The sequence below is a fragment of the Ovis aries genome, chromosome 17 (assembly GCF_016772045.2).
Source record: "Ovis aries strain OAR_USU_Benz2616 breed Rambouillet chromosome 17, ARS-UI_Ramb_v3.0, whole genome shotgun sequence".
NCBI lineage: Eukaryota > Metazoa > Chordata > Mammalia > Artiodactyla > Bovidae > Ovis > Ovis aries.
Genome location: NC_056070.1, coordinates 37,352,955 through 37,373,114, shown reverse-complemented (window position 1 = coordinate 37,373,114; position 20,160 = coordinate 37,352,955). Strand labels below are relative to the sequence as shown.

The window sequence follows — 20,160 nt, the reverse complement described above, 5'->3', positions numbered from 1 at the left end:
ACATTCTTTACCAAAAATCATGTTAAGAAAACCAGGCTTTACTACTAGGTAGACTTTATAAATCTACATGTATAGTTTAGCTAGAAATAAGAAAACTCCTAAGTTAAATGCTAAATATTTAATAGTAGAAGCTGACTTTAATATTTTGCACAAATTACATCAGACATGAGAATAATCAGTTCTTCTGCTGTGGGGAGTTTAACTGACTGAAGTCTCAGCTGCTGTGCCTTGAACTCCACAGCTGCCTTTGTGAAATGATCGTGTTGTTCACAGGCTTCTCTGAGCCAATCGCTGAGTATTTACAGTAGTATTTACAGTAGTATTTACAGTATTTACAGTAGTAAATCAGGCTCATTTCTACTGATGTGAGCCATCTCTAAGTGGGGGTTTTGGCTCCAGGACTTCCAGTGGCATTGTTAAATCTTCCTTGGGCTGTAAGGTAGTCTAAGATGCTTTGCCCAAACTAATTTTCTTGCAGACCATTCTTTTTCACTTAGACTCACACATGCACCATTGGTAGACATGCAGCATAATCGGAAATACACCGTGGACAAACAGACACAATGGATAGACATAGACACCATAGACACAATGGATAGACAGAGATATCACGATCAGATGTATATCATGGGCAGATAGCTCTCCCAGGCCTGCCTGGCTGTCTCCCCATTGTTCTCACAAGTACTTCTCCTAATATAAATTTCTTGCACAATGCTTCATATCTACTTTTCAAAAGACCCAGAATAAGACACATGCATATAAACTGTACATAAAGATAAATTCTGATTAGAATGTCATATCATGACTATGACAAATTTTCAACAAAAGCAATGAATTATTGTTATTTAAGAAGTTCAGTCTTCATAGTAAAGAATTAAAACTAGCCCATTCCCTGGCAACTCTCAGAAAGGCTATTCAAATTGGTCAATGAATACAATACTTTATACTTCTACCATACAGAATAAAGGCTCCCCTTGTAGCTCAGTTGGTAAAGAATCTGCCTGCAGTGCAGGAGACTCAGGTTCGATCCCTGGGGTGGAAGATCCCCTGGAGAAGGAAATGGCGACCCAATTGCCTGGAATATCTCGTGGACGGAGGAGCCTGGTGGGCTGCAATCCATATGAAGCATTGTGCAAGAAATTTATATTAGGAGAAACACTTGTGAGAAAAAATGGGGAGACAGCCAGGCAGGCCTGGGAGAGCTATCTGCCCATGATATACATCTGATCGTGATATCTCTGTCTATCCATTGTGCCTGTGCCTATCCTTTGTGTCTGTCCCTCATGCATATCTGTTCATGGTGTCTATTTGTCCATGGCGTATTTCTGATCATGGTGCATGTCTACCCATGGTGCATGTGTGAACCTAATGACTTCCCTGGTGGCTCAGATGATAAAGTGTCTGCCTACAATGTGGGAGACCCAGGTTAAATCCCTGGGTTGGGAAGATTTCCTGGAGAAGGAAATGGCAACCCACTCCAGTATTCTTGCCTGGAAAATCCTATGGACGGAGGAGACTAGTAGGCAACATTCTCCATGGGGTCGCAAAACGTCAGACATGACTGAGCGACTTCACTTTCACTTTTCATACAAAAAAACACTGGACTTTCTCAAAGGAGTCAGGAAAGCTTTTTAAACTGTGTTTTTTCTGAATGTAAAATAGGCCTTCCATGTTTTGTCATGTACGTGTGCTTCTGCACATGCTCTTTCATCTGTCTATAACAACCTCCCTCATGAATTTCCCCTTGTTTGGCTGACAATTTATTAAGACTCAACTTTTTGTTATGGTCTCAAGGTAATCATGATTAAGAGAAATTCTACAACAAATGCAAATGAAAAGATGTTTACTTGCCAAAGGAAGGCAAAGGCTTAAGAACACATCTGTATAGGGTCAAAACTTGATACAGAGGACACACAGCAGAATGCTCCTAGTTGGAACGGCAGTACTACCAGCCCTCAGGTCCCCATAAGAACATGAAATCATCCATGATACCCCTTTATATATGATAAAGATCTAGAAAATTCCTTTCTTCTCTTTCTGCTTTTCATTCTCAAGGGATCTGTATTCTTTCCCACATTCTTCCAAGTCTTTAGGTGATTTTGGCTATTGTCTGCTTGTCTGGTGTCAGAAACCAAGCATTTTTTAATGGTTCCTAGAAAAGGGGTGAGCTCATTTTCAATTTTCTAGGCAAACTATCCACCAGCATTTTCATGTCACAAGCTTTACATTCTGGTATTTCTTCAAAATCCACTGTACACATTACTGCTACTGCTACTTCTTCCCTCCAAAATGGTTGCATCCTATCTTTCTCTTAGAAATGTCTTGATTTACATCTATTATAGCACTTACCATAATGCATCAGACTATGTTTATATATTAAGCTATTTTACTAGTTTTGGAAGACTTGAGGGTCAGTCCTCATTAAAACCTATGTGTTAAAGTTTTCTCTATCAACTCTCTCCATCTCATCCTATCTTTGCCTACAGATGATCAGATTGAGCCTGTCAAAGAATTGGGACATTTTACTCTTTCTTAAATAATTAGGAGGATTAACTTTTACTTGAGACAGAAATAAAGTAAAAGCTTTTCCTGAGTAATTTCAATCTTGCAGCAGAAAGTTCCTGAAGTAGTTTCAAATAACTTCTATTAATTAAATTCAATCCTTCCCTTAGAGCATTCTGAATTGGCACCATGTGCCAGGCAGTGAGCTCAGTGTTGGAGTAAGAATACAATAACAGACAATGATTCTGTTACTCAGCACCTGACTCTGATGGTGAAGACAAATATGTGAACAAATAATTTTTGAAAAATCATTCTGCTATCATAAAACTTTCATGGAATTCTCTGAAAGTATAATTTTGAGGAGCTGGAATAAATTTAACAGAGGAGATTAGGTATAGAGACAGTGACAGATAAGAAAATTTTGCATAGTAGAAGCCTAGTGAGCAGAGTGTCTAAAGCACAAGATGAATATTAGGAAGTAGCAGCTAGCAAGGGTGAAAAGAACTAGATCACAAATGGACATAATCCAATGATAATTTCTTTTAAAGTTAATGAGGATTATTACTACCTTGGAAGCTTTGACTTGGTTCCAAATGCAATATAGTAACTGAGACAATTTGACAAATAAGAATATATATTTACACCAGTCAGAATGGCTGTGATCCAAAAATCTGCAAGCAATAAATGCTGGAGAGGGTGTGGAGAAAAGGGAACCCTCCTACACTGTTGGTGGGAATGCAAACTAGTACAGCCACTATGGAGAACAGTGTGGAGATTCCTTAAAAAATTGCAAATAGAACTACCTTATGACCCAGCAATCCCACTGCTGGGCATACATACCGAGGAAACCAGAATTGAAAGAGACACATGTACCCCAATGTTCATCGCAGCACTATTTATAATAGCCAGGACATGGAAACAACCTAGATGTCCATCAGCAGATGAATGGATAAGAAAGCTGTGGTACATATACACAATGGAGTATTACTCAGCCGTTAAAAAGAATTCATTTGAATCAGTTCTGATGAGATGGATGAAACTGGAGCCGATTATACAGAGTGAAGTAAGCCAGAAAGAAAAACACCAATACAGTATACTAACACATATATATGGAATTTAGGAAGATGGCAATGACGACCCTGTATGCAAGACAGGGAAAGAGACACAGATGTGTATAACGGACCTTTGGACTCAGAGGGAGAGGGAGAGGGTGGGATGATTTGGGAGAATGACATTCTAACATGTATACTATCATGTAAGAATTGAATCGCCAGTCTATGTCTGACGCAGGATGCAGCATGCTAGGGGCTGGTGCATGGGGATGACCCAGAGAGATGTTATGGGGAGGGAGGTGGGAGGGGGGTTCATGTTTGGGAATGCATGTAAGAATTAAAGATATTAAAATTTAAAAATAAAAAACTAAAAAAAAAAAGAATATATATTTTTGAAACCAGAATTTAGAGCTTGTGTTGATCTTGTGAAACTGGGGAGTGACATGGAGGGTGAGCTGTCCACATGGAAGCAGAAATCACTCTGCAAGATTTGGCCTCCAGAGGAGTTATTGCTCAGGCTGAGCTTAGATGCTGTGAGATAACAACAAATAAGACAAGCTTAAAGGGATGGAATTGAGATGGAGGATTATACATTGCTAAATGGGGGGCTTTTTTTTTTCTCATGTTGAATTAGGACCAATGATAGTGAAGGCAAATAGCTTCTCCAAGGCCCTGGCACATCAAGGCTGCTCAGAATGAGAATGCCAGGTACATGTGCAAACGTTGCCTCAATGAGAATGAAGTTTCATTAGAGGCAAGGAAGGTGCAGAAAAATGTTGGTAGAGGTCTGTGGATGTAAGAGAATTTAACTCAAATAGCTGTTTATAAAAATGGGATAATGTCAAGGTATCTGAGGTAATTTCCTGCCTAGAAGTCTCTGAGATTTTTCACATTTGCCTTTAAATGGGTCAAAGTCTCTACTTATTTATTTTTTTAAATCTCTTATGTTCATAATGTACCAGAGAGAAATAAAAATCGCAACTTTGAAATAAGTGAGCAGCTCATTGCACTGATTGCATTGGTGGTGAAAATGAATATACAATTCAACAAAATACTTTATCTAAAATCTTTCATATGGAGCTTTCTAATTGCCCTTTTATTTCTTGTTGATGATAAAGAAAATAGGCTGCCCAGTTAGCATTGTATATAGTTATAGAATGATACTTTTACAAAGTCCTATGAAAAAAATTCACAAATGTCTAACTACCACCAGAGGTTATTTTTCAGTTCTGCAATTCATAAATGTAAATGAACAAAAGATAAGTGAATTGAATTAAAATATATCATTACTGGACTAAGTTTCAAAAGTAAAATTAAATTGATAGATCTACATTATGAATTATTACTATACTCCAGATGCTTGAATTTTTTATAGAATAGTTAATTATCATATAGAAAGCAATGCTTTGAAAGAGATAAGCAGTCTACTCTGATACAATAGATTAGAAACAAAACAAAACAGATTTTGTTAAGTAATTCTTTTCTCTCATACTTGAAATGCATCCTTTCTAAGGCTTATCCCAGTAACATTTCATAGTGAGGACAAATATTGATCACAGAGTATTTAACAGACTGGCAGCTATGAAGGAATCTCTCAAATGATGATGAAAATAGGGAATGAACAGGCTTGTTTTCTACTGGAAGTGATTTAAGCATTAAACATACATTATAATCAACATAATTTAGTTGATTAAGTATAATTCAATTAATTGATTCAAAATCCCCTCTTTTTTATTTTGCAGAGAACACAGCAAGAGTGATTACATATCTGGATGACTTGATAATGTATTTGTTTTTTTTTCTCCCTATATTATAATATGCTATTTTTTTATAGATTAACAAAGAACATGTCTACAAAAATGTCCCATAAAACAAGTATCAGAAATGTATTTAAAATACAAATAATAGTTCAGCATCTCTCCACAAAATGGAACAAGAAGAGATTAGGAGTAAGTAAAGGCAAATTATAAATAGAGCTTAGTGTGTATATATGTGTGTTGGGGGAGTGGGTGGGTAGGGGGCATGGAGTGTCATCAGCCAGCAGAACCAAGTGTTCAAAAACACTCAGACTCAGCATTCAAACAATACTGTGTCCATACGCAACCTAGTTCCAAAATTTAATAGCAGCATAACATCGAGAAAGCACATTGCCTTGCAAAATTAAATGTTTAGTAAAGATCAATTATTTGTAAAGTGATTTAAAAACTATATGACAACTGATAGCACAGAGGCACCAATCTGTTAGAACATGTGACAGCCTATGTACATCTGCTAACAGAAGCCGTGATTATTTAATGCACACACAGCCGAGCTATGTAAAACATATGTACACACAGGGTAATTGAAACCAATTGACACTTTCAAGTTTGTATCAATCAAAAATTAATTTAGACATGCACTGAGTTGTAGAGCTATCCTTTTGTGCATCTAAGAATTGTGTCAGGAAAGTTCTCAAAGAAATGGCCAGAATGAGTTGATTCTGACATACGTTCTACAAGTGATTAAAGATGGATTATTGCCATTTTCAGAAGCTGCAGGTCCTGACAGATACAGATAATGCCAAACAGTACAATATCTGCTCATATTATTTGTCTTGGCAAAGAATAAGGTGACTCAGCATGTCATCTCACAATGACAAGGCTACCTTTTATTTTATTTTTTCCTTTTTAAGTAGCAAAAAGAACAGCTAAATGTTCCAAAGAACACATTGCAAATGAGCATGTCATTACTGACTCTGCAAGGAATTCACCAACATACAGATCTTTGTTCCTTCCATTGTTCTGCAGAGAACACAGCAAGAATGATTGCATATCTGGCTTCTTGATAATGTATTTGTTTTCTTTCTCCTTCCACCCACAGTAAGTCTCTGACAATCTCATTTACAAACAGAATGGGTTCTATCTTGTTTTCCTCAAGCTGTTCTGAGTTTTCTAATGAACGTCCTTCTATGCTGGTGATTTGTTCATTCTGTTCAAAATACTGACCTCCTTCAGGACCTGCCAGATGTCACATCTTGATGTCTTCTTATTTTGTAGATTGTTGCCTTTACCGCATTTTCCTTTCAGCCTTGAGGAAATGAAGGTCTCTATCATGGCTGTGATTTCAACCACTAGTAGTGTTTTATTTTAAAGGGTCTGAGATGTCTTACACTATAGGATTGACATTTACAGTGGTGCATATTGATCCTAACAGAAATAACTGTGGGAGCTTATTTTTTTTAACTTGTTTGGGGGAACATACTGATATTCCTAGTCAACTGAGGAATACATTTTGAGAATATTCAAGCCTTTGCCTGCTTGGTAGTCATTACATAATAAGCATGCAGATTTATTGACTACTTTGATAGTAACATTTCAAAAATTCCCCAGTAATCCATTTGACAAGTATTTATCTGGAATTCTTGCATGTGATCTTTGTTACAGAACGGTTTTCCTCTAAATTATTTTGGCCAAAGATAAGACTCTCAACAGAGCTCACAGCAGTTGTGTAAAGCATCATTATTGCTCACGACTGACAAGAAAAAAAAAAAAACACAAAAACAAAAAGCAACAAACTATTCTTGGTTTTGAGCCTCTATTTCCTGTTTGCTAAAGAGTATGATTTACTCTCTCTACAGCACCAATATTAAAATAAACAAATAAACAAGTCTTCCTGAGTTTTATAAGTCAATTACTAAATATACTAAACGTCAACTGCAGATGACTTTGTTCTTCATTGTGTTACAATTTGATAAATTTCATTTAAAAGAAGAATTACTCTTTTTTGAAAAATACTAGTCATGGAGTAGGTAGTGTTCTAATTTACTTATAAATCTTATCAGTTCTTCAACATTGCTGTACACTACATTGATGCTAAATTAAAACTGATGAATCTAATGAAATATCAATGAAATATTTCTAATTAATGATATTTCTAATGAAATATCAACTACAATATGCACACTTTGAACCAAAACATGTATTGAGTAAATGTCTCTCGAGGATTTTCAGAATGGCATGAAAGACATAAATCTCAAGCAAACAATCTAGGAGATTTATAATGAAATCTACCTGAGAGAGAAGAAAACAAAAAAAGATTCTTTAGACCTTAGAATAATGACAGCGTGTCCTGCGTTGAAGGTTTCTTCAATCACATGTTTTAGTCAAATCCTAAATGACATAAAGGCTTCCCTGTAAGAAAGGTTCTAGTGAGTTTTCTCTTCATAGCACTTAGAGAAGATGAGGATTTGTGCAAGCTGTAGAGATGGATGCCCAGACTGAATAAGTGAATCGCCCTACTTATAACTGCCATAATCTAAGGAACTCTGAGAAAAATTCTTAGATGGCAATCTTATAGGTTTGGTGTTACCCTTGAGCTGTCTCAAGTAATCAAAAAATCTTCAACTGATCTGTCTCCATACAATGTTACACAAGTAACTGATAAGTGTTTACTCTCTTCCACAGCACCTAAAGCCATGGGGAAATTATCAGCAAGCTACAAACTGGGCACATATTTTCTTTTATGAGGAATAACCATGCCAAAGAAACATTACTAAGTGCAGCATTTTTTAACAACAAATATTTACTGAGTGTTCATTAATGTAACTATTTTAGGAGACAATATGACCAAAAAAAAAAAAAAAACATCATCCCAAGGCAAAAAGAAGCAGCATTTATTAATCACTTACTACGTGCCAGAAACTACATAAAATCTTACAATCAACAAAATAGTGTGAAGCAGGTAATATGTGTATTTTAGACATAAGGAAACCAATAATAGACTTTCATTTTTAAATAATAGGATATCCAATATAAATATCTTAAATGAAAAAAAGAGAAAGAAGAGCGCTCTCATAGAGGAAATTCTGGAATGAGCTCAAATATAGCTGAAATTTGCTCTACAGTAATGTAATCATCCATCTCATGCTAGTAAAATAATGCTCAAAATTCTCCAAGCCAGGCTTCAGCAATATGTGAACCGTGAACTTGTAGATGTTCAAGCTGGTTTTAGTAAAGGCAGAGGAACCAGAAATCGAATTGCCAACATCCGCTGGATCATGGAAAAAGCAAAAGAGTTCCAGAAAAACATCTATTCATGCTTTATTGACTATGCCAAAGCCTTTGACTGTGTGGATCACAATAAACTGTGGAAAATTCTTAGAGAGATGGGAATACCAGACCACCTGACCTGCCTCTTGAGAAACCCATACGCAGGTCAGGAAGGAACAGTTAGAACTGGACATGGAACAACAGACTGGTTCCAAATAGGAAAAGGAGTACATCAAGGGTGTATATTGTCACCCTGCTTATATAACTTATATGCAGAGTACATCATGAGAAACGCTGGACTGGAAGAAGCATAAGCTGGAATCAAGCTTGTTGGGAGAAATATCAATAACCTCAGATATGCAGATGACACCACCCTTATGGCAGAAAGTGAAGAGGAACTAAAAGCCTCTTGATGAAAGTGAAAGAGGAGAGTGAAAAAGCTGGCTTAAAGCTCAACATTCAGAAAATGAAGATCATGGCATCTGGTCCCATCACTTCATGGGAAATAGATGGGGAAACAGTGGAAACAGTGTCAGACTTTTATTTTCTGGGCTCCAAAATCACTGCAGATGGTGATTGGAGCCATGAAACTAAAAGATGCTTACTCGTTGGAAGAAAAGTTATGACCAACCTAGATAACATATTGAAAAGCAGAGATATTACTTTGCAAACCAAAGTCTGACTAGTCAAGGCCATGGTTTTTCCAGTAGTCATGTATGGATGTGAGAGTTGGACTGTGAACAAAGTTGAGCGCTAAAAAATTGATGCTTTTGAACTGTGGTGTTGGAGAAGACTCTTGAGAGTCCTTTGGACTGCAAGGACATCCAACCAGTCCATTCTAAAGGAGATCAGCCCTGGGTGTTCTTTGGAAGGAATGATGCTAAAGCTGAAACTCCAGTACTTTGGCCGCCTCATGCGAAGAGTTGACTCACTGGAAAAGACTCTGATGTTGGGAGGGATTGGGGGTAGGAGGAGAAGGCGACGACAGAGGATGAGATGGCTGGATGGCATCACCGACTTGATGGACGTGAATCTGAGTGAACTCCAGGAGCTGGTGATGGACAGGGAGGCTTGGCGTGCTGTGATTCATGGGTTCGCAAAGAGTCAGACACAACTGAGCGACTGAACTGAACTGAACTGAACTGAATGTAATCATAACTCATTTTGAAAAAAACTTATGCAAAATTGAGACCTAATACGAGGGCAGGAAGAGCCTCTAGCAAACTAATGTGCTTAGACTCACCCTGCAGTAAGTGTGATTCACCAAATTTGAATCTATGTTCTTACAGTTTCAAAGTATGAGTTCTTTTTAAAAACAATTAAAAAAAATAATACATAAGCATATGTACAAAACAGAAACAGAATCACAGATTTGGAAAAAAAATATATATATATGGTTACCAAAGGGAAAACTTGAGGAAAGGAGGAGCTTGGAATGAACATACGCACACTACTATCTAAAAATAGATAATTAACAAGGATCTACTCTATAGCACAGGGAAACCTACTCAATATTTGGTGATACCTTATATATAGTCTGAAAATGAATTGATACGTGTATATGTATAACTGAATCACTTTCTGTACACCTGATACTAACAAAGCATCATAAATCAACTACATTCCAATAAAATTTTTAAGACAATGTAACTTTTATTAACTCTAGTTCCATACATATGTATAAATGAAACAAAATCTAGTCTTAGTTTCCTATTGGAACATAGCATAGTGTCCATCATGTGAATAGTTGAAGCTTAATACAATCACATGAAATAAATAAATAAACTTGCTGTGAGGCTGAATGCCTTTAACAAGAAGTACATACTGCTTGTGATTTTGGCAGCTCCCAAAAGTCTCGGGGGACTGGGGATAGAGTGTGCATGCTGAGGCTGCTGGAGTTTGTGGTGTTCGTTCTATTTGCCATTACATAAGCAGACAAAGTAGCCAGGCTTTGGCCTCGAAATCACTGTTGAACAGATGTGCTGTGGAAGGGGAGACCTGACCTTTCAGTACAATATCTACGGTGTTGGCTCAAGTGCTACATGAGATGTGGACTTGCCTGATGATTCCTTCCTTCCAGAAGACTTCAGCATTGTCTTGGGAATAATTAATTAATCCAAGTCGCTCAGTCGTGTCCAACTCTTTGCGACCCCATGGACTGTATAGCCCACCAGGCTCCTCAGTGCATGGAATTTTCCAGGCAAGAGTACTAGAGTGGGTTGCCATTTCCTTCTCCAGGGGATCTTCCCAACCCAGGGATAGAACCCAGGTCTCCCGCACTGCAGGCGGGAGACCCGCCTATCATCTGAGCCACCAGGGAGTCAATGGGACTGGGTTACTACTGCTAACAATGTCTCTCACATCGTGGCCCTGCATCCTCTCAAGGCTGGTTATTTCAGCTTCACCTCAGCAACTATTCCTTACCTGGCCCAAGAGAATAGGCCCATAGTGATGGACTTTATCAGTGCACCTGAACGGGGAGAAATCCTGGCTCAGCATAGTTGAATTGTAGATTTTCCCCCCCATTTCCTGGACTGCGTAGCTTTTTGGGTCAAGACTCTCCCTTCAGTGGACATCCCCCTGCAGTCATGGTACTACAGCAAGAGGAAATATGACATCCCCCAAACCAAAAAATAACCGAGTGGGGCTTCCATGGCTCTCCCTTCCCCAGAAATCCAGGTGCTTTCCAGACTCCCAAGGGTATCTCAATGCCATCTTTTCTCCCTTGACCCTTGGCCACCTTCTCCTGGATCCTGCCTGCTCTCAAACAGAGTGAAGGATCATGTGGGAGTCTGTGAGAGCCTCCTTGGTTCCATCATGAATCCATAGAAACAGGAATGCCTTCAAAAACTAGCTTGATCCTTAGTCCCTATGGTGTACCACTGATGTGTCCTGGGATATGTTGCTGGCAATGTGAACTCTCTTGGGGGTTCAGAAGCAGGCGCTTTGGAGACTTCCTGACACCACCCCCATCCCCTGCCCTCCAGTCTCAAAAGAGAGTGGAAGATAAGATGAAAGCTGTGGGACCCTAGGAGGCTACCCAGTCTCTGTGCTGGCTTAGGAAAGCTCTTGCCATATGGGGTATTCTAATAAAAACAAATGCCACCATGGGGGAAAAAACAAAAACAAAAAAACAAGATGTAAATTTTGAGGAGAATGCCATCATAAATGACAAAAGAATTAAAAAAAATTGCATGAATTAGAGTGTTTGAGTTTGTCTAGGAGATTGATGTAACTTAAGAGGATCCAAATCAGGATCAGAAAGAGCATTTTAGACAACACTAACAGTTACATGGAAACTACAAATACAGATTCTTTTAACTTACAATGTGTTTATGGAAGTAAATGAAGTCAAAATGAATTGACTAGCCCTAACCTACCAAAAAGTATAGCTTAATCTGTGAGAAGGAAAGTGTTAGCTGCTTATCATGTCCTACTCTTTATGATCTCATGGGCTGTGGCCCACAAGGCTCCTCTGTTCACGGTCATCCAGGTAAGATTCCCCAGGCAAGAATATTGGAGTGGGTAGCCATTCCCTTCTCCTGGGGATCTTCTTAACCAAGAGATCGAACCCAAGTCTTCTGCATGCAGGCAGATTCTTTACTGTCTGAGCCGAACTTAGAAGGACTCAGAACACTTAACTTTGACCACAGTTGGGCAAAATCATCTAATACAAAGCCTATTTTATAATAAAGTATTGAATATCTTATGTAACTAATTAAATATTGTACTGGATGTGATAGAGAGAATGGTTGCAGAATGGTTATGAGCATGTTAGTTATTTACCCTCAATGATGGTGGGGCTAATTGGGAGCTACAGCATCATGAGAAGAGATTCCACCATGTATCATGATCCTGGGAAAATACAAATACTCGAATTATGTTTTCTACTAAGTTTCTCTCACTTTCACCCCATCTAAAATTGAAAAATTGTTAGTCTGGATAGGGGCTACTCAGGTTCCTTAACTGGACCATAGTATGTGTACAGATCAGTCTTAGGAGTTAAGCCTACTGAAGGCAATAGATTCAACATTGTGTGTTATTGTTATTATTATCATCGGCTATACCCTGTGGCATGTAGAACTTCCCTGACCAGGGAACAAACCCGAAGTACTATAATGTCTTACATTCTAAGATAGTGCCCTCTGCAGAGGAAACATGAAATCTTAACCACTGGACCACCAGGGAAGTCTGGCTTCAACATGCTTTGGACTTAAATTATATGCAATAGAGAATATGTTAAGGTTGCATTTTCCTCCCAATGCAGAGTTGTATCACCAAAGCTCTAAAGTTAGGAAAAAGAGTCTAGTGGTTCTCTGGTGAATTGAAGTATGGAGAAAATGAATATGGATAAATAGTAAAGGAGTAGTAATTTTGTTAGCAAGGTGAGAAGGATCAACTTAGGGCTGGGTCCAGAGACAGAAGAACATGTTAATAAAAAGATATTACAATGTTAGACAAGAGAAAAGAACAAAAAACAAGTACAGGGTCTGCGCAGCTGAGTTTTGTTGTGGCAGAGGTACACAGAAGTGAGAGATGGGGATGTTTCACAGGTGACATTAGGATAATTTGCATAGCATGTTAACTAGATTTTACTCGGAAAGTGAATAAAGGACTTGAGTTCTATAATCTATTGAGTGCTAAGGCACTGAATTTAGACAGAACAGAGTTTATAGCTGGTTCCAACACTTATTAGTTAAGTGATTCACCATATGTAGAATAGGGATAAAAGTTTATGGAGCTGCTAGTTTTAAATGAGGGAGTGCATAAAAATTCTTACTTCATTGTCTGGTTTGTATTAAGTGCTCAGTGTTTGTTAGTTACTATTAAGATATTAGACAATAACTACAGAAATAAGAACAAAGCTATACCTAAGCCATACAACCTGAGGAGGTGTATGTGATACAGCAACTCAGCCAAATCTAGAAAATTATACTGTAAATTCTATATTAAAATTTAAAAAAAATTATAAGGAACCACTTTAAATGATTCTTGTCCATAGGACAATAGGAAAGTTAGACATTACTGATGAAACTGTTAAACAACATAAATAAATGGTAGTGGGTTTCCTGCATTTCCAGAAAATTTCTCGAATGTCTGATCCACTTTTCTTTAACATTGTTGTTCCTTTACTTCTTGCTAAAATTTGAATTCATTTCAGTGCATGCCTTAGGAAATCATCATAATAAAAAGTCTGAACATCTTTAAGGTATTTACCTCAAAGACATATAAAAAAATTAAGATATTTTGTATTTCACTTGTATAAATACAGTAACAAAAACTGTTTCTCTGATGAATTGGCAATTTTAATAATGGCTTTATTAATCAGAATAAATATAATTTATCCCTTTCCTATAAATCCAAATGCTATGGTGGTTCCAAAAATGTTTTCAAATTTTAAAAGATGGTAAAAATGGATCACTTTGAAATTGGATAAGGGATAGAAGAAGTACCAAAAGCATTATCAGCATATCTTAATTTCATGTTGGTAAGGCACAGACTGGAATCAGGAAATAAAAAAAATATTAAATAGGTTAATGTAACTACTTTTATGAGGTCACTGATAATGATATCCATGCAGCATATTTATTAATTCAAAAAACATAAAATATTAAGTTATAGAAACAATGTATATCTCAAATGACTGTTGCCAAATGGTTTATATTCCACTCTACTTACGTTTATTAAAAAGTCATTTGTGTCCAAACAAATCTTTTTGAACTAGATCTCTTTACTTCTCATTGTAATGAAAATTTGGACGGAAGTAGAGGTTTCTTGCCTGGAGAATCCCAGGGACGGGGGAGCTTAGTGGGCTGCTGTCTGTGGGGTCGCACAGAGTTGGACACAACTGAAGCGACTTAGCAGCAGCAGCAGCAGCAGAGGTTTTTTAATGTTAAAAAATGACAAGCAAATTAAGTTTACACAAAATCAGTAAGGCATATTTAGTCAATATTAAGATACTCGTGCTGCAGTCCAAGGGGTCACAGAGTCAGGCAAGACAATTAGCAACTGAACAACAACAACAAGGATACATGTATCTATGATCTATTGAAACATTTTTCAAAAATTTTTATATAAATTAATCATTTATGTTCAAATTATTTTCAGATATCAATTAAATGAGTCTTGTCCATTTTCTTTAATTAAAAATTATTCAGATTTCAAAAACTTTTTTTATTTTACTTTAATTAAACAAAAGCAATGTTTCCTTTTACTCAAATTGATGAATAATTTTGATTTATGTTATTAAGGAAAAAGTCTAGATTTTTTAGAATTTTCTTGGCTTAGTTACATAAATCAGCAGCTACTTTCATAGCACAGGCAAACTCTGATTCCCTTTTGTTACAAAGATACTAAAGACTATATTTACATTTCAAAAATTACATAAACATAAAATAAGCTGCTACATTATGGCAAATAATTAAATTATTAAAATTTTATATTGGTTTCCTTGAAAATCAGATGTCTATATAGAATAAAAATCTATGTATTTCATTACCTATTCCCCTCTCAAAATAAAAACGGCAAAAAAGATAATGCTTCTATAGTACAGAAAAAAGTTAAACTAAATACAGAAGAAATATTAGGCATACTAAACAGTTTTAAGAGTCACTTAAGGCAACTATTATTTTTATTTCCCTTGAAGCTGTTTTTTTTTTTTCATCTTGTGAGCCCTGTATACCGTATACCATGCTGGTGTAAACACTGAAGAATAAAACCCTTGCCGTTTGATGTTATCACCTGGTTATGTGAATATGTCTACTTACAGCTGATGACAGATTTGATTTAATAGAAGATTATTCCATTAACTAATTTGGTAGGTTCTTTTGTTATAGTTAAATTTTAGGGCTTTCTGACATCCTTTTCATGTCCTTCAGTTCTTGCTTGAATCACATCTCAAAGAACTTTAAAAACTGACATCTTGCTGAATGATTTTTTTTTTCAAGAAATAAAACACTATAACATAACATAACACTGTAACATAACAAGATAACAAGTGAGCATCTTTAATTTGAAAGAAAAAAGGAATCTATTTGTCTATATATTCTTTGATTGACTCATTAGTCAATTTCTTCTTCCTACACAGGTAACCAGAGACAGGCTACAGTTACAGATTTAAAACAAAATTAAATGAGCACAAAATGTTAAAGTGAATTCACAGGGGATAGTTTTTACATAGATAAAAACTCCTGTAAATAGTTTTTACGGCCTCAAATTATTGTAAAGATAATATCAGTGAACCCCGTGTTGTCCTTCTACAGAACACCTACCACTACCACTAATTTTACATTTAAAATAATTTTTCTTATATGGCAAAAAAAGAGAGAAAAATATGATATATATATATATATATATATGAAATAAACATTTTAGCAACATTCCCAGAAATGTTCTAAAATGTTCTACTGACTGCTATCATTAATTTATGCATGTGCTCTTAAAGATAAAATTATTTATTTAATAGCATTGCTTTTTGAGCCACAGTTGGGGTCTTTCATTCAAAAGGTAGGTTTTTTTTTAAAGTTTGAACATTTAAAAAAGATATTTCTTCAAGTAAAACTTCATGAATCATAAAATTAGATGCTATGGTAAAATATATCATTTTGCTTCAACAGGAAAATAACAAATCCCTTTAAAAACAGAATTAAAAACCTCAATATTATTTTTTTTCCTGTTTTCTATTTATTTTTATTTTAACTTTATTTTACTTTACAATACTGTATTGGTTTTGCCATACATTATTTTCTATACACATTTTATAAGAACTAGTTAATGCTTTATTTGCTTCATTCAAAATATTGTTTTCTAATCTATTGCATTTACATAAGAAATAAATCCTGGCAATGTGCACATTAGATTTACATAAGAAATTTCTTAAGTTCTCAGGGTGAGTTCTGTCCTCATCTTGTGAAGTATTGCATTATATCATATCTTGTGATGTATTTCTTCATGTATCTTAATTGTTATCTGAGTTTGTTTTAACTGTCAAACAAAGAAACCCAAGAAATCTAGACAGTCTATTATTTACTTGTTTAGGGTAAAATAAGTTTGTTTTACCATTTCCAGCAAAATCTCAAGTCATATGGGGCAGAGGGGAAAAGTATGTGGGATTGTGCTATGTATACACTGCAGCTGGACTGCTCTGTGTTTTACGGATCACTTTGATGAGTTAGCATAAGGACCTCTGAGGGAAGAAGCAAGAGGTATTTTACTTTGCATAATAAAACTTGAGAGGCAGATCTGTGATGTGGAGTGTTTCTAAATTACATGTTATTAGTGCTCCATTGATTTCTTCAGTAAAAAATGCTGTAGAATTAATCTAGTCAGAGGCTTTATTAAAATCTAGAGCTTGGAGTCTGCTAATCATACCTGTATAAAACTTTTCCTTTTTAAAAATAATGGAATGCATAGATTTCAAATATACTTTGCTTTTAAATCCAACCTGGAGTTCCCTTGTGGCTCAGCTGGTAAAGAATTTGTCTGCAGTACGGGAGACCTGAGTTTGATCCCTGGGTCGGGAAGATCCCCTGGAGAAGGGAAAAGCTACCCACTCTAGTATTCTGGCCTGGAGAATTCCACGGACTGTATAGTCTGTGGCGTTGTAAAGAGTTGGACATCGCTGAGCAAATTTCACTTTCACTTGTTTCCCATATGACAAAAATATTATAAGGGATAAATATTACATTATATACTAATAAAGAATAGTAACCTAAGTGAATATTCTGTCAAACAGGGGATAGATTTGGTTCATCTATCTTGGGCTCTTTCCTTATAAGACTCAGATAGAGCCTGCTAATAAGGGGCAGAGACCAAGTAGGGGATCAGACATTATCTCACTCAAGAAATAATGCAGATAGCTAACTGAACACACACACACACACACACAAAACACACACAACACTAGGCTGCAAGCACTCAGTAATTTTCTGTCTTAGGCATTTTATTCTCCATGTGTGGGTTTACCAATATGCCAAAGAATGTGGGAAATACTGTTTAAAATAAAACCAAATCCAGTGAACCAGTAGTGTGTTTACTCCTTTAGAAATAAGGTGAAGATGTGTATAACGGACTTTTTGGACTCAGAGGGAGAGGGAGAGGGTGGGATGATTTGGGAGAATGGCATTCTAACATGTATACTATCATGTAAGAATTGAATCGCCAGTCTATGTCTGACGCAGGATACAGCATGCTTGGGGCTGGTGCATGGGGATGACCCAGAGAGATGTTATGGGGAGGGAGGTGGGAGGGGGGTTCATGTTTGGGAACGCATGTAAGAATTAAAGATTTTAAAATTTAAAAAATAAAAAACTAAATGTTGGAAAAAAAAAAGAAATAAGGTGAAGAAAGTTATCACATTTTTGAATAGAAGAAACTTTGAACCCTAGTAAGAATCCTGGAGCATATGCCAACAATGAATTGCATGTGCGTGCCCTCAGTCATGTCTGACTCGTGATCCCAGGAACTACAACCAATCAGGCTCCTCTGTCCATGGGACTTCCCAAGTGAGAATATGGGAGTGGGCTGCTAGTTCCTCCTCCAGGGGATCTCCCCACCCCAGGGATTGAACCCGCATCTCCTGCATTGGCAGGCGGATTCTTGACCACTGAGTCACCTGGGATATGTAGTATTGAAAGTACAGATTTGTTTAATAAACAATTTATATCTGCCTTTTTTTATTTGGTAAAGATAGCACACTAGGCCCTGAGAGTCTAAGAGTTCAAGAAGTCCTGACGATCTAGAGTTTGTGTTTTCATAGAGCAAACAAGGAAGGAAGAAGTTCAGAGAAGCTGAGAAAGCAAAGGTCATGATTTCAGGATTTCCAAGTGTTTCATATATTCACTAAAAGCAGAGCTAGATAGAAAAAGTTCCAGCTCCTGAATATAATACTTTCTGTTAGTTTATTTCTGTCGGTGGAAGGAATTAGCATATAAGACGGAAGGGAGCAATAGAAAAATTGAACCTCACTGAACAGTGATTTTGCAAGATCATTATCTAGGAACCATTTTTGGAAACAATTTTAACTGCTGCTCTTCATCCTGATGGTATACTTTTCCTAAAAAGGCATGGAACAACTGATATTTTCAGTTTCTGATGTGTTTGGCTTTTGATGTAATCAGACAATTTTAGTGCTAAAACTGTATCTTCATACACCTGGCCTGTCCATGAATCAAGTCACAAGTATAGAGTTCTCTTGATATATGTCCAGCCAAATATATATATATATATATATATATATATATATATATATAATTTTGCTTTAACAGATTTGATAAGATGTGAGGAGAATGATATACTTTAACTTTTACAGAATGTTTATTGTTCCCTTGGAGAAGCTTTAAGGAAACATATATCAAAACCAATCCATTCGTAATCATTTTCTTGCTACAATTTATAAAGAAAAAGAGTGCTGTAGACCTCTCTGCAGACTACCGGAATGGTGCCTGCTCCTTGAGTGGAGACACAGCCATTGGCTGTGCAGAGATTATGTCAGATCTGATTCTGGATAAGCCCTTAGACTGTCACTGCCGTATTTTTTGCAAGCACTCATTCAACTTTTCAGTGACCTAAAAGAGTATCTCCAGTTGCCACCTTTATCCTTTCCAGTGCACACAAAGTAGACCTTCCCTGAGGTCCACTTTCATAAGATTCCTGAACTCTCTATCCAAGCTGAGACATTCACTGGAACCTGTTTCACCCCTGGGGTATGTGATAGGGAAGTGAGGAGTATCAAGGAAATTTAGGGACTCTCATTGTTTATTTGTCTGCTTTCATTAGAAGGTCAAGTCCAGAGGAAGACAAAACTTTGGAGACTGTCATTTTCAGATTTTTATGAGTGCTGGTTGCTTTCAAGGTCTACCTCTCACTGTGATGCACAGATACACTCTGTTCATCTTATTGTTTGCCATGTAATCCTTCATTGAAATACACACACACTCACACACACCTTCCAACTATATCCATTAATTCTAAGACTAACCCTAACCCAATCTCCGCGAAACTGCTTCGTTTTCCTCTCGAGAAATAGAAGTACTTTACAGGTAGATTTCTAGAGAAATGTAATCCAAACAAACAGGGGAAGTAGTTTGAAATTCTAGGCAGTCAGTTCAAATGGTGGTATTGAGGGACGACTTCAAGCGCAGGTAAGACTCTTTTTTTTGCAGGCAAGATTTTTAAAACATCTTAAATAGCGATAGTGTTGCCTAAGTTACTATCTTCCCTTCTGACTTTTACAGAACAAGTTCTGGGGTAGATACATAAATCAGAAATGATTTATTTCTTGTATTACTCGAAACATCCTCTGTGCCAATTGACATTGCCCTATTTGAACCAGTTGGGATTAAACTCTAGCTGCCCTCCAGTTTGAGAGAGGACAAGAGATGAGAGAGGTATGATTTGCAGAGGTTATGAGGGTCAGACTGTAAATACATCTTTTTTCATCAATTGAAACCTGTTTTCAATTGTATCAAAGGTACTATTTTAGTCAGTGAAAATATTAAGAATTTCTACTTAGAGCTCTAAGTAGCCTAAATGTTAGCTGTGCCCTTTTATCCAAGCAAAAATATGTTGGCAGTAATCTT

At 36.6% G+C, this 20,160-nt stretch overlaps 1 protein-coding gene and 1 pseudogene across 4 annotated transcripts in view; one reads left to right on the top strand and one right to left on the bottom strand.

Moving 5' to 3' along the window:
• FSTL5 (follistatin like 5) overlaps positions 1–20,160 on the bottom strand; it is a 937,018-nt gene that overhangs the window by 43,545 nt on the left and 873,313 nt on the right. The window lies entirely within an intron of this gene.
• Positions 523–11,218, top strand: LOC105602808 (translocon-associated protein subunit beta-like; annotated as a pseudogene).